Here is a 10,918-nt window from a genome sequence, read left to right on the forward strand (position 1 = left end):
GGAAGGCTTTATAAATAAGACAGAATTACAAGAGTAAAATGAAAGCTTTCTAGGATTTTTATGTTGACAACTTATGTTTCCAGGAAAGTACATAGTACATGAATCATTTACACTGCATAAAATCAACAATAACTCTCTGGGTTTCCTAAATCAAAGTGTTGTTAAATCAAAATAATTGTAATGCGCCTCAGTAACGACTCATGTATGTGCTTTCAGTTATTTGCCTATGTTTATAAATCCAGTCCCTAAGGCAAAAAACATGTGAAACAGTCCCAAGACCTCCCCTTTGGGGAGTCATGAATGGTTCAAAATGAAATACTTAATAAGTTCTTCCACATAAAGGGTTACCTCTGATTAGCCAGCCAGCTACTGGAGCTGATGACTACTGCCTCTTGGTGCTAACGTGCGTTTGCTGGTTTACGCTGCAAGAGCTCAGTACTGTGCAGCGTGCCTGCCTCTCCTCCAGCACAGCGCAGGAACTTTGAGACTGCACGTGCCTGGGTGTTCTTCCCATTGTGACTTCTGCGACTTCCTTGGCTGCAGGACATGAATTTGAATTTGAACAACCACACTGCCATCAGGATGTCATGGATGGAAATATTTCAGACGTGAAGGGACACCATTACTGCCTTCAGCCATGAGCTGTTGTCAGGACTTTGCTGTTATCACTCAGACACTGGCTCTCACCTTGAGGTGCCATGCGAAGCCTGACTGGTTACTAACCAGTTTGGGGTCATCAGATCTTCTATGCAAAGTAGTATTTTAGGTGTCCACAGCTACTCTCCAAACCATTTTCATTTCAAACAGCACATGAGAAGTAATTTTTTAGCACATGGTTTATTTATCATTATTGATTATATTATCGTCATTGGTATTAGCAACCTCCACCAGAATACCTGATGCCTGTGGCTCCTACAGCTGTAGCCTCAGACTTAAGGAGAAGGCTGATATCTTCTTTCAAACAGAAACAACCATTCTTAGTGTTTTCATGTCCATTTGCACGGTGGAGGTTCAACTATGCTGTGCATTCAGATCTAAAAGTGGACTGAAGGAGAATATGCTTAAATAGCAATGCCTTTTCTGTTGGATGACTGGAAAGGCTTCACGAAAGGAAAACATATTTCTAAAATTCCTCTGTGTCATCTTTCCCCTACTTTAAAAGATGGGTTGAGGGATGCCTCTCTGCACCTTTAATGTTTGTCTGCTTCATTCAGCCTATTGTCCTTTAAACAAGAATGTGTATTCTGGATCTTTTCTCTGGCATTCTGTGCCATTTTTTGGCCTTCATGTACACTGCTATGTGCCCATGATGGCGACTTTCTTCAGAAACCCCAAGAAATCCTGACCGTGTTTAGGAGGATGCCAAAGGTGAGTGCAGCTCAGTAGTCCTTGCCTTGGAAGCTGACAGTGTTCACATTGGGGGTGGGAAGTTTGACAAGCACTAGGAAAAGGCTGATTTGGCCATAAGAGATTGAAAGGTGCCTTCCTCTCTCTTTAAGTGAGATGAGAACTTTTGTATCATCGCCCTCTCACTTCTTTCCATCTTTGGCTAAAAATCTAGTCAACGTGACTGACAAGCACAGTGGACACTGATATCTGGTGCTACCAGCCCCACTTTTTCCTCCCAGCTTGTCCTGAACTTAGCAAGCATTGCAGCTTCTGAGTTCCCCCTTTTGGCCTGGGGGCAAGCTGCTGCTGCCACTTCCAGTTACTCCTGCCCTGCTGTGGAAGGTCTCTGTCCTCTCCCGCAGGAGCTACCACCTTCACTTTGCAGGAGCTTCTTGCTGTAAGAATGGGTGGTGTAGCATCAAGTAGAGCTAAGATCTGCTATCTGACCTGCCGAGCATCTTGAAGGAGCCAAGAGGCATTTTATGACCAAAGCCATTAACGCTGGCCACAGTAGACAGTGGTCTTAAGAAGTGTACCTGGATAAAACCCTGTCTGGGGTCTTCTGTGTGGTGCAGGGAGGGTACTGGGGGAAAACTCTCCTCTGGATTTTCCTATGTGATGATCCTGGAACGTAAGGCACAAAAATCCAGTTGAGTAAGAATTAGTAACATCTAGGAAGTTTAAAGTGACATAACATATTAATCCCAATTTACCTATTTTGTACTCAAATTTACATATGCTAAATGTTAATGGGGAAGTATACTAAAGGCACCACTTCATTACTCATTTAATTGGCCCAACAGAACAGAATTTCAAGCTACAGTTACAAAAAATTAACTCCATTACTTTTTCAAACCAAACTAAGCACAATACAACAGCTGACAGCCAGTCTGAAGTTCAGGAGTGGAAGAGAAACTCCTTTAATACCCTTGTTACTATGCTGGGAGGAAATGAGCGAGTTATTTCCTTGAAACTTGCACTATCTAATAATACACTGCATTCTCTGTACTGATGACATTTGAAACATGCACAGTGCATAATAAACAAGAAGACCTGAAAGTTCGGTGAGAGATAAAACAGACCTGAAGAGCTACCTAATAATGTGGTAGAATCTGCTGACATATAAGAAGAGGCTTAAGACAGGAAACCAGGTGAAAATGTATTGCCTGTGTTACATGTGGTGTGAGAGTGAAAGACCTAACCTTTGCTTCTGGTCTACACATTGTATAAATCTATGAAATTGCCACATACATTTTGTTGACTTAAAAACCTGTCTAGTCTCTGAAAGAGCAAATTCCCTTCCAACTACAGTAGTCAGATGATTTGTTTCTGGAACTGCGTATAATACCATCTATTAAAATATAGTCTGATTTTCCCAGTGATTTAAGAGAGAAACAGTGTTAGGACACAGATTAGTAATTTAAATGTAGGTAATTCCCTTCTGCACTTCCCATTAACATCAATCATTATAATCAACTGTCTTTATATATCTCTTTCTTTGTACTGAAAATACAGAAGTCTAGAAGCACAAGCATTGTGAGTTCAGATGAGAGGATCAAGTCAGTCAGGTTAGAACTGAGGACAGCCAGAAAAGGGGGTTTCCTGCTAACAGGAAACTTGGCATTTTTCAGAATTGGGTTTCAGTTTGAATTAGATGAAATCTCTTTATTCTTCGCAGTCCTCCAGTCAGCAGGAAGCTACTCAGACGCTGGAACAGCTCAGCTAAGCTGCCTCTGTCCTAATACCAACAGTAAAGCCAGGTATCAGTGTTACTGAAGACTGGGGCTTCCCAGACTCCCTGACTCCCTGGCCAGTCTCCCAGGGGATGGCTGTGGGCAGACATCTGTGGAGAGGAAGATGGGGTTATCTCAGGACTCTGGATACTCAGCAAAAGTCCACTGAGCGCAAGAAGTTTCAGTTTCTAAAATGTGGAATCTAACAAATAAAATTTGTTCCATGCAAAAACTTTAAACCTAATCTTTTAGTCTGAAAGCTCTGTCTAAGCCACCAGTTTTCATAACACAAAGGAGAAAGGTGATGGATACAGAATCATTTGTGCAGTTGCCATAGCACTAACAACAGTGGGAGCTGAAGTTTTGATTTATGGAAACTCCCATAACATACCTCTGTATCAGCAGTCTTTTCTGGTCTCTTTTCAAGTGTGATGCCTGGCTGCACTCCAAAACCATAGTCCCTCATAATGCCTAGAGACATCTTACTGTTTCTTTTGCTCCCTTACAAACACAGGTGACTTCTCCACTGTTCAGGCTGGAAAGTATGGCAAGACGCTCCACTTGTACAGGGTGTGTTTGGCACCCAGCACAAGACAGGCCTTTAGCACTCAGTTTACCTTAATAAGAAGAAAATACAAATAATACCCCCCCACACTTAAAACCATTATCAACATATATAGTTCTGTAACAGGTGGTTATTATTATTATTATTATTGGAGATATAAAGGATTTTTTTTGTTTAATTAGCGGTCCAGCTCGTCTGTGATAAGAATATTACTCATTGGTATAAGAATGAGGTCCTGCACATTTCTGACTTTTATGAAGCCAGGGAAAATTGAAGGTATTTGTTATTTTGATAGAGGTACTCAGAAATATTGCAAGATGATACTTCCAGTGCTTTCAGATTTTGCAGTGCACTCTGGAAAGGGAAAACTACCCTGCTGGCCAATTATCCTAAATAAACCATACCTGAACCTTGAGCTACAGCACATTTGTCCTGGATTGTTTCAGCTTGGATCTGACATGCTGTATTGTACAAAAATTGTTTTGTGCTATGTCCTTAAAGACCTCCGTACAATTCTCTGCTAGGCAGACCTTTTACAGCCCTACTTTCTACTGTCATGTGGTGGAAAAAAAACATTACTCACTGCATGCTTGGAGCCCAAATCAGTCTGGAACACACTCGCATTTTGTTCATATTTTTCTGGAGGTGCAATGACCGCAGGGGATAAAATCCCAGGCTCTAAATGGTTTTCTGCCTATTAGGCAAACAAACAAATGTCCCCTGTAGGGTTTGCACAGAGCCAGAGGCTGCCTGAAGTTTTTCGAGTTGTCATTCTGGTCTGTCACAGTGTGGTTGAGGTGAAAAAACAGCTTATATGAAAAACTAAACCTTCTCCCTCTGCAGACATGCTTCTTGTGTGCCTGAGTCAGCACTGATAATGTTATGGAAACCCCAACTTTCCCTTTGTTTTAAAAAAATAACCCTGAAAGGCCACTCAAACAATATACAAAAATCTTATAACTCAGGCACTCAAATTTAGAAAAAAGGACTATAACTTGTACCTAAATCAGCAATCTTATATGGAAGCTGTAAAACAGCAGGGCAAGCTGCGAAAAGGCAGGCCACTTCTTGTTGCCTAACTTGATCATACAAGGTAGAAAATACTTGATTTAAACTTATTTCCAAGAATAAAATCAGTGTTTTGTTTTCACACTGCAGGAACATTTATAAAGATGAGTGGTTGTCAAACTGGGTGATCAGGGGATGATTGCCCTTTCCTTCAGTACCAGAATGAAGGATCATTGGATGAAACTACTAACAACCAGAAGGTTCAGAATGAACAAATGGAGGTGGGTCCTCATACCACATGTAGCTAAGTTGCAGGAACCACTGCTAGCATGTTTTTGCAAATACTTTATGTCAGCATGAATTAAAAAGGCTAGTGGGCAGAGTCATAGAAGAAAGTACATCTGAGGGTATTAAGTACTATCCCCCCAGCTGAGGAAATTATTATGCTTCAAATGGCAGAGGATGGACAAGTATCATTTCATGTTCTCATATTCTACCTTAAACATTTTAGTAATTTTAGGACAAAAAACGTTGGGTCAGACCAAAGGTCCATGTAGCCCTGTAGCCTGTTCTTAACATTTTTGGTAGTGAATGCATAGTTCAAATACAGTCCATTTATATTAGCTACATATGGCCATTTGTACTGGCCACAGCTGGAAACTGGAAGGGGGACTGGACTGAGACGGGGGTCTTGCTGCAATAAAGGCACGACACCTGAGGGAGAGAGACTCAAACCTGCACTGAGTTGTCTGAAGGTCAGCCAGGAGCATCACTGACGTGTGCAATTCACACCGGTCTCATATCAGAGTGGAAGACCTTCTGATAACCAGGGACGTAAATGAAACATTGGGTTAAAACACCAAAAACAACACATGGTAAACCTTTAACTTGACAGATTGTGCTCTTGCATCTTTTCTGAATAGATTTCAGTCTCCTTGCATTTATTCAGTACTCAAAGCAATCTGACAAAAATTACCTAGTCCATAATGCAAAAGTACATGCACAAGTCACAGTGCACAACTGTAGCTTTTAATGGAGAAATAAATTTCTCAAAATCATTTTTCTATAGAGAATAGGGTTTCTCCAATTCTAAGCATAGTATGTCATAATATCTACTTCTTTCTCTTTGGATTTCAAGATATCAAGTATATTCCAGGTGAGGACAAAGCAATACTGTGCTAATCACTGCACAAAGTACAAATGAGGAAATTGGCACCTCTCTTTTGAAGATAGGTTGAAAATCCCACCAGAAGTGAAAGAGGCTCCAAAGGCACCCAAGGTGGCTGTAACACAGCTAGGAAATTAATCCAGAGTCTTATAGAGTTCAGCCTTCAGAAGATGCAAACCTTTCTTGTGGTAATTCTTCATCGGTAGAAAAAGTATCATTTTGTAATGATCACTTCCGAGTGCCAGAACACTGTAGCCAGCTTACAGACAGCGGGCTGGAACTAGCCCAGGTTAGTTTCCTGTACTTGCAGTTATGGGAAACTTAAAAAAAAAGAGCCACACAAAAGTGGCAAGATGCCCAGCTCAACAGGGTTTAATGGTAAGAATATTTTCACCAGGAGTTACCAAACTGCATTACGTTGGAGGTTGTGTTGGCATGAGAGAGAGGAGGCAGTTTCATGTATCCATAACATGATGAGTGGGACTTAACTACACATAGGACACTGAGACTCTGAAAAAGAGACATTGAAAACAATAAAGGATGAAAACCTTCCACTTTTCTTCCTCTGGGCAGAGGCTTCCTCCTGCACCTTCTACATCCTAGACCAAGATCATGTCTCACCATCACATTGACAATGTGCCTCACTCTGACCCACCCCAACATTTTGATTTTCTCATCAAAGCTATAAACACAATTTGATTCTGCTCCTGTTTAGTGGAAAAAAAAAAATCTCAGAAGTTGTTCTGCTTGAACAAGATCTCTTCTGAAAAGAGATTTAAGTGTTCATGGAAGAAGAGGATTCAGACTGGGCAGTTGGCTGCCTAGCTCTTCTGTAAGTCCAACTCAAGTAATTCTTGGTTAGTGACTCCCTCACTCTGCTTCCTCTACTTTGTGACACTAACATGCTAGACGCTAACTCACCACTCTGAAGACATATGTTAGAGAGGCAAAATATCTAGTCATCTTTAGGCAGTTTGCCACCATCCATCACCAAGCCCATTTCAGAGACAACTGCAGAAAGTTGGATCAGAAAGTAGATTTAAAACCGCATTACACATGGGAAACAAATGCTATCCAGGAAACCTTTTTACAGGTCTAAATTATAAATCATTCCTTGGAAGAATTTTTATTTTGGAGAAGTGTTTGGTGAGATGCTGCATTTGACCACAGACAGCTGGGCTGTTTAATCATTTAGTATCATTTACATCCATAGCAACTTATTTAATCCACTGTTTGTATCTGACTACAAACCTACAGTGGAAAAGAAAAAATACATATATACATGTTTCTGTGTTTATAAGTATATTCTTAGAATCATATATACTAATAAACATTTATATATATATAAATACACACACAAAAAACCCGTCAATGTCTGATGTGATTACAACTTCTCGTCTTACAATAAAGAAAATACAAGAACAGAATTAACTCAGGTCACAGATGATACTGAAATTTCAAAGGCAAGAAGAGTTCTTGTGTTAATAAAACATTTATTTTCAGCTTTTGCACTTAACAGTTGCTTGGAGCCAATGCCACATAAGGGACAATCAGCAAGAGTGAGTCTGAGTAACTTGGTTTGATCTTCCAGAAAAAAAAAACAGTGTAAATGAATGCCTCAGCTGTTGCAAAGCTAGCTCGGTTTCCCACTAAGCTCTTAGTGATATATGGAAATACACTCCACTATTTGTATTTCAGGATACTATTCAACATAATTCAGCATAGCATGATACAAATATTCACACAAGTAGATGTAAAAAGATGAAGAACCAATGGAAAAGAAAAAGCTGTTTGCAGGAGAGAATACTATAAACTCAGAAAAGCACCTGATGAAATATTGAAGGATATATTGAAAGAGAATAAGGGGGTGCAACTCTTGCTTTTTCTGTCTAAAAGTTCAATGTGTCCTTCTAAAATCTGATCACAGCCTTCTTGGAGTTGTTTGGTTTGAAGGAAAAATCCCAGTCTGCAAGCAGAGACAGTTTTAATGATGAACACCTCTGGCTACTGAGCCCAAGAGACTTATAGAGAGCAGCATAAAACATCCATCATGCTGGTGTGAACAGCCAAGCGTGCATGTGAGGGGATCGGATTTACATTTGACAGAAGGGTCTATGGACCTAATGTTTGTCCACAACCACTGGCAGGCAACTCCAGTGGTTCCCTCTTGAAATTTAGGATAAGGTTGTCTCTTCTGAAGGACCACTATTTTCTAAGTGTGGTTCAACTTCGTGTTCGAGAGACCCTCTTTAAAATTAGAAGAAAATTTACACTTGGTGATTGTCCTCTATTAAAAATGATGCTACTCAGGGGGAACTGCACAGTAGAAACTAAAATGACAGTATCCTACACATTTGTTCCAAAAGTCTTCATCACAGACAAATTGATGTGAAATACTGACAATACACAAAATCCATATCAGGAACCTAGTCCTGAACAACCTAGATACCAATTCTGTGAGTCACTTGATCCTCACATATGGGCTCCCTGAGGTTACCAACCATACATACCAAGAGCCATTCAATATTCCACAATTGCCATCTACCATATCTACCCTGTTTATCCGTGTCTTTATGTAGGATGAAACTTTCACCAGGTCTCAGATCTGCTTTACTTAATCCTTAATTTAAAACATGGAAAAAATCCTCTTGAACAGTATTTCCTATGCAGGATTCTCACTGCTCTGAGAAGTCTCCCCTTATAAACACTGAGGTGTCTAGGTAAAGGCCACTCTCTGTTGCTGGTGACCACTGTATGGCCACAGTCACCAACAGTAACAATCGTAGATCTGTTCCTGACTTCGGCTCTTGCCAGCTACACTGCAAAACTAGCAATGCACTGCTTTTCAAGACACTGTTTGAAAGAGGATAGGGAACATGAAAGCAAATAGGTAATGAAAGCCACCTGCTTTCCAAACTCTGCAAAATTTCTCTCTCTTTCTCTCCCTCCATTGACCATATACAGCACCTGAGAAGACCAGGCTCTGGACCTCATCATCTCCATTTGGAGTATCTGCTGATGTACACATTTGGGCTATAATTTGCAGTAATCCCATGTCAGTCCTTAGCAGTTGTCATCATTTTTATATCTAATAAATTGTTAGCATTTCTACAGAGCTTCGTTCATAGCACATGAGTATTAGCTGAGCTCTGCAAAACATTTGTTATGCAGGTAAGCATGTGATATGGCTCGGGGGCTTGGCCATGGTTCCAGGATTTGTTTTAAGATCACAGAATTCAGCAGACCCACCAAGAATAGTTATCTAGGGGTCCCTCTTCGCAAATAGCTGAGCAACATCCCTCTCATTTACATCCATTAATCTTGGCATTTTTCATAACATTTTACAAAACTCCCTAAAAAAGGATTTCTAAAACAAAGCAACAGTCTTGAATTTGTAGGACAGGAACTTAATCTTTCCTTTATACTTAAACTTTTTTGCTAGAGTGTTGGGATTTGGAACTGTCTAAGTCTTAGACATTTCTGCTGAAAGCATTTAAAAGTCCCGAGAGCCACAGTTTCTGACGACCTAAATGTGGGCACCTTAAGAGCCCAGATTTTCATTAAGGGCAGAGCAATTTCCAAGTAGGGATCACACCTCTTTAACAGGCACCTGAAAAGGGAGGTATCCAGGGGTCCCAGCCACTCTTGGAAGCTGTGCACTGCCTTCCTGATGAGGCTTTCAACCCTGAAAAACAGCTTAACTCTCTTGACCCTTCTGCCAGAAGGGTCAAACAAAAAGGGTCAAACAACAAAGCTGCCAGCTTCACAGGGACATGTTGAAGCTATTTTTAAAATCCTCTACTCTCTGTCAGTTATAACACTCTTTTTGAAGGTTAAAATAGAAACTAGTTTCCAGAATCTAGAAATCAAAACCCAATAGATACTTTTGGCACTGTCTGACACATTCTTGTGAGTCTCAACAGGGAGGACAAGAACAAGCTAGATATAAAGCCAAGTTGTTTTATCTGAAAACAACTGAGCTGCCCTGGACAAAATACTTTAAACCCTATGTGGAAGGAAAACCACTTCAAACAGTATTATCATCATATTTGGACAAAGAGTAACTTTTATATCCATTTTTGCAGAGCAAGTGATGCTGTTACCTCTTACCAAGGCATGAGCACTGAGATCTGTAGTCGTAGTAGGAGCACTAGTAAACCCAGCTAAGGAGAATGCAAATGTGCTACCAAGTCAAACAGCAGACACATTAACATAAGAGGGAAATTGTGTCCCATAATTCCAGCCCATAATAGATGTCCAAAAAGTCAGATTTATCAGATGCTTGGTTAATTCAAATCAGAGTTAAATTTGGAGGTTTTCCCTTTTTATCATGCTTTTGCATTAACAGTTGCTGGTGTGCATATGAAGTACCAGCAGTCCCTTACAACAAGCAATTATGAATGTTCTCCTAAAAAATGCCGATGATTCAGCAACAGCATGCATTAACCAGGTCCAATCCCAAAGAAGAGCCTTATTATCAAGAAACTCTGAACAGCACTATTCAATTAATACTAGTTGTAAAGCAGCCATGACTATGGAAGGTCATGGTATTTTATGAAGGGAAATGCACTATACCTTCAGGAAAATTTATGTGTCTTGTGCACAGGAAAAACATTTCTTTGTTTTCTCAAAAAGACAACCAAGGAAATTGGCTAGCAACAACATCAATTCTGGTTCTTCTGTAGATAGAAAAGAATAATACATTACATCTTAGCAATGATAACAAGAAAGTAATATATTTTTCCCTTTTTAACATCTTCCTAGACTTTGAGCTCAGCCTCTGTGGGACAGAAATCTGTTGAACCACTGGTACAGCAGAAAACAAAGTCAAAGATGCACTTGCAGGGACCTTGGCCAACAGGTTACCACCTTATGCCAGCTTTCCTCAAAAAAGAGTCACTGATTTAGTTTTGGTTTTATGTCTAGTTAGAACCACCAGTTTGAGCAACACTTGCAGAAAAATACTGAGAATCTAGGTCTCAAAGTCTTGTAAAATTTAAACTGCTAAACCAGAAGCACTTACCATGTGGAAGAACTTGAAAGCTACTGAGGATA

Source organism: Manacus vitellinus, unplaced genomic scaffold (assembly GCF_001715985.3).
Source record: "Manacus vitellinus isolate BGI_N305 unplaced genomic scaffold, ASM171598v3 scaffold_8_pilon, whole genome shotgun sequence".
Lineage (NCBI taxonomy): Eukaryota > Metazoa > Chordata > Aves > Passeriformes > Pipridae > Manacus > Manacus vitellinus.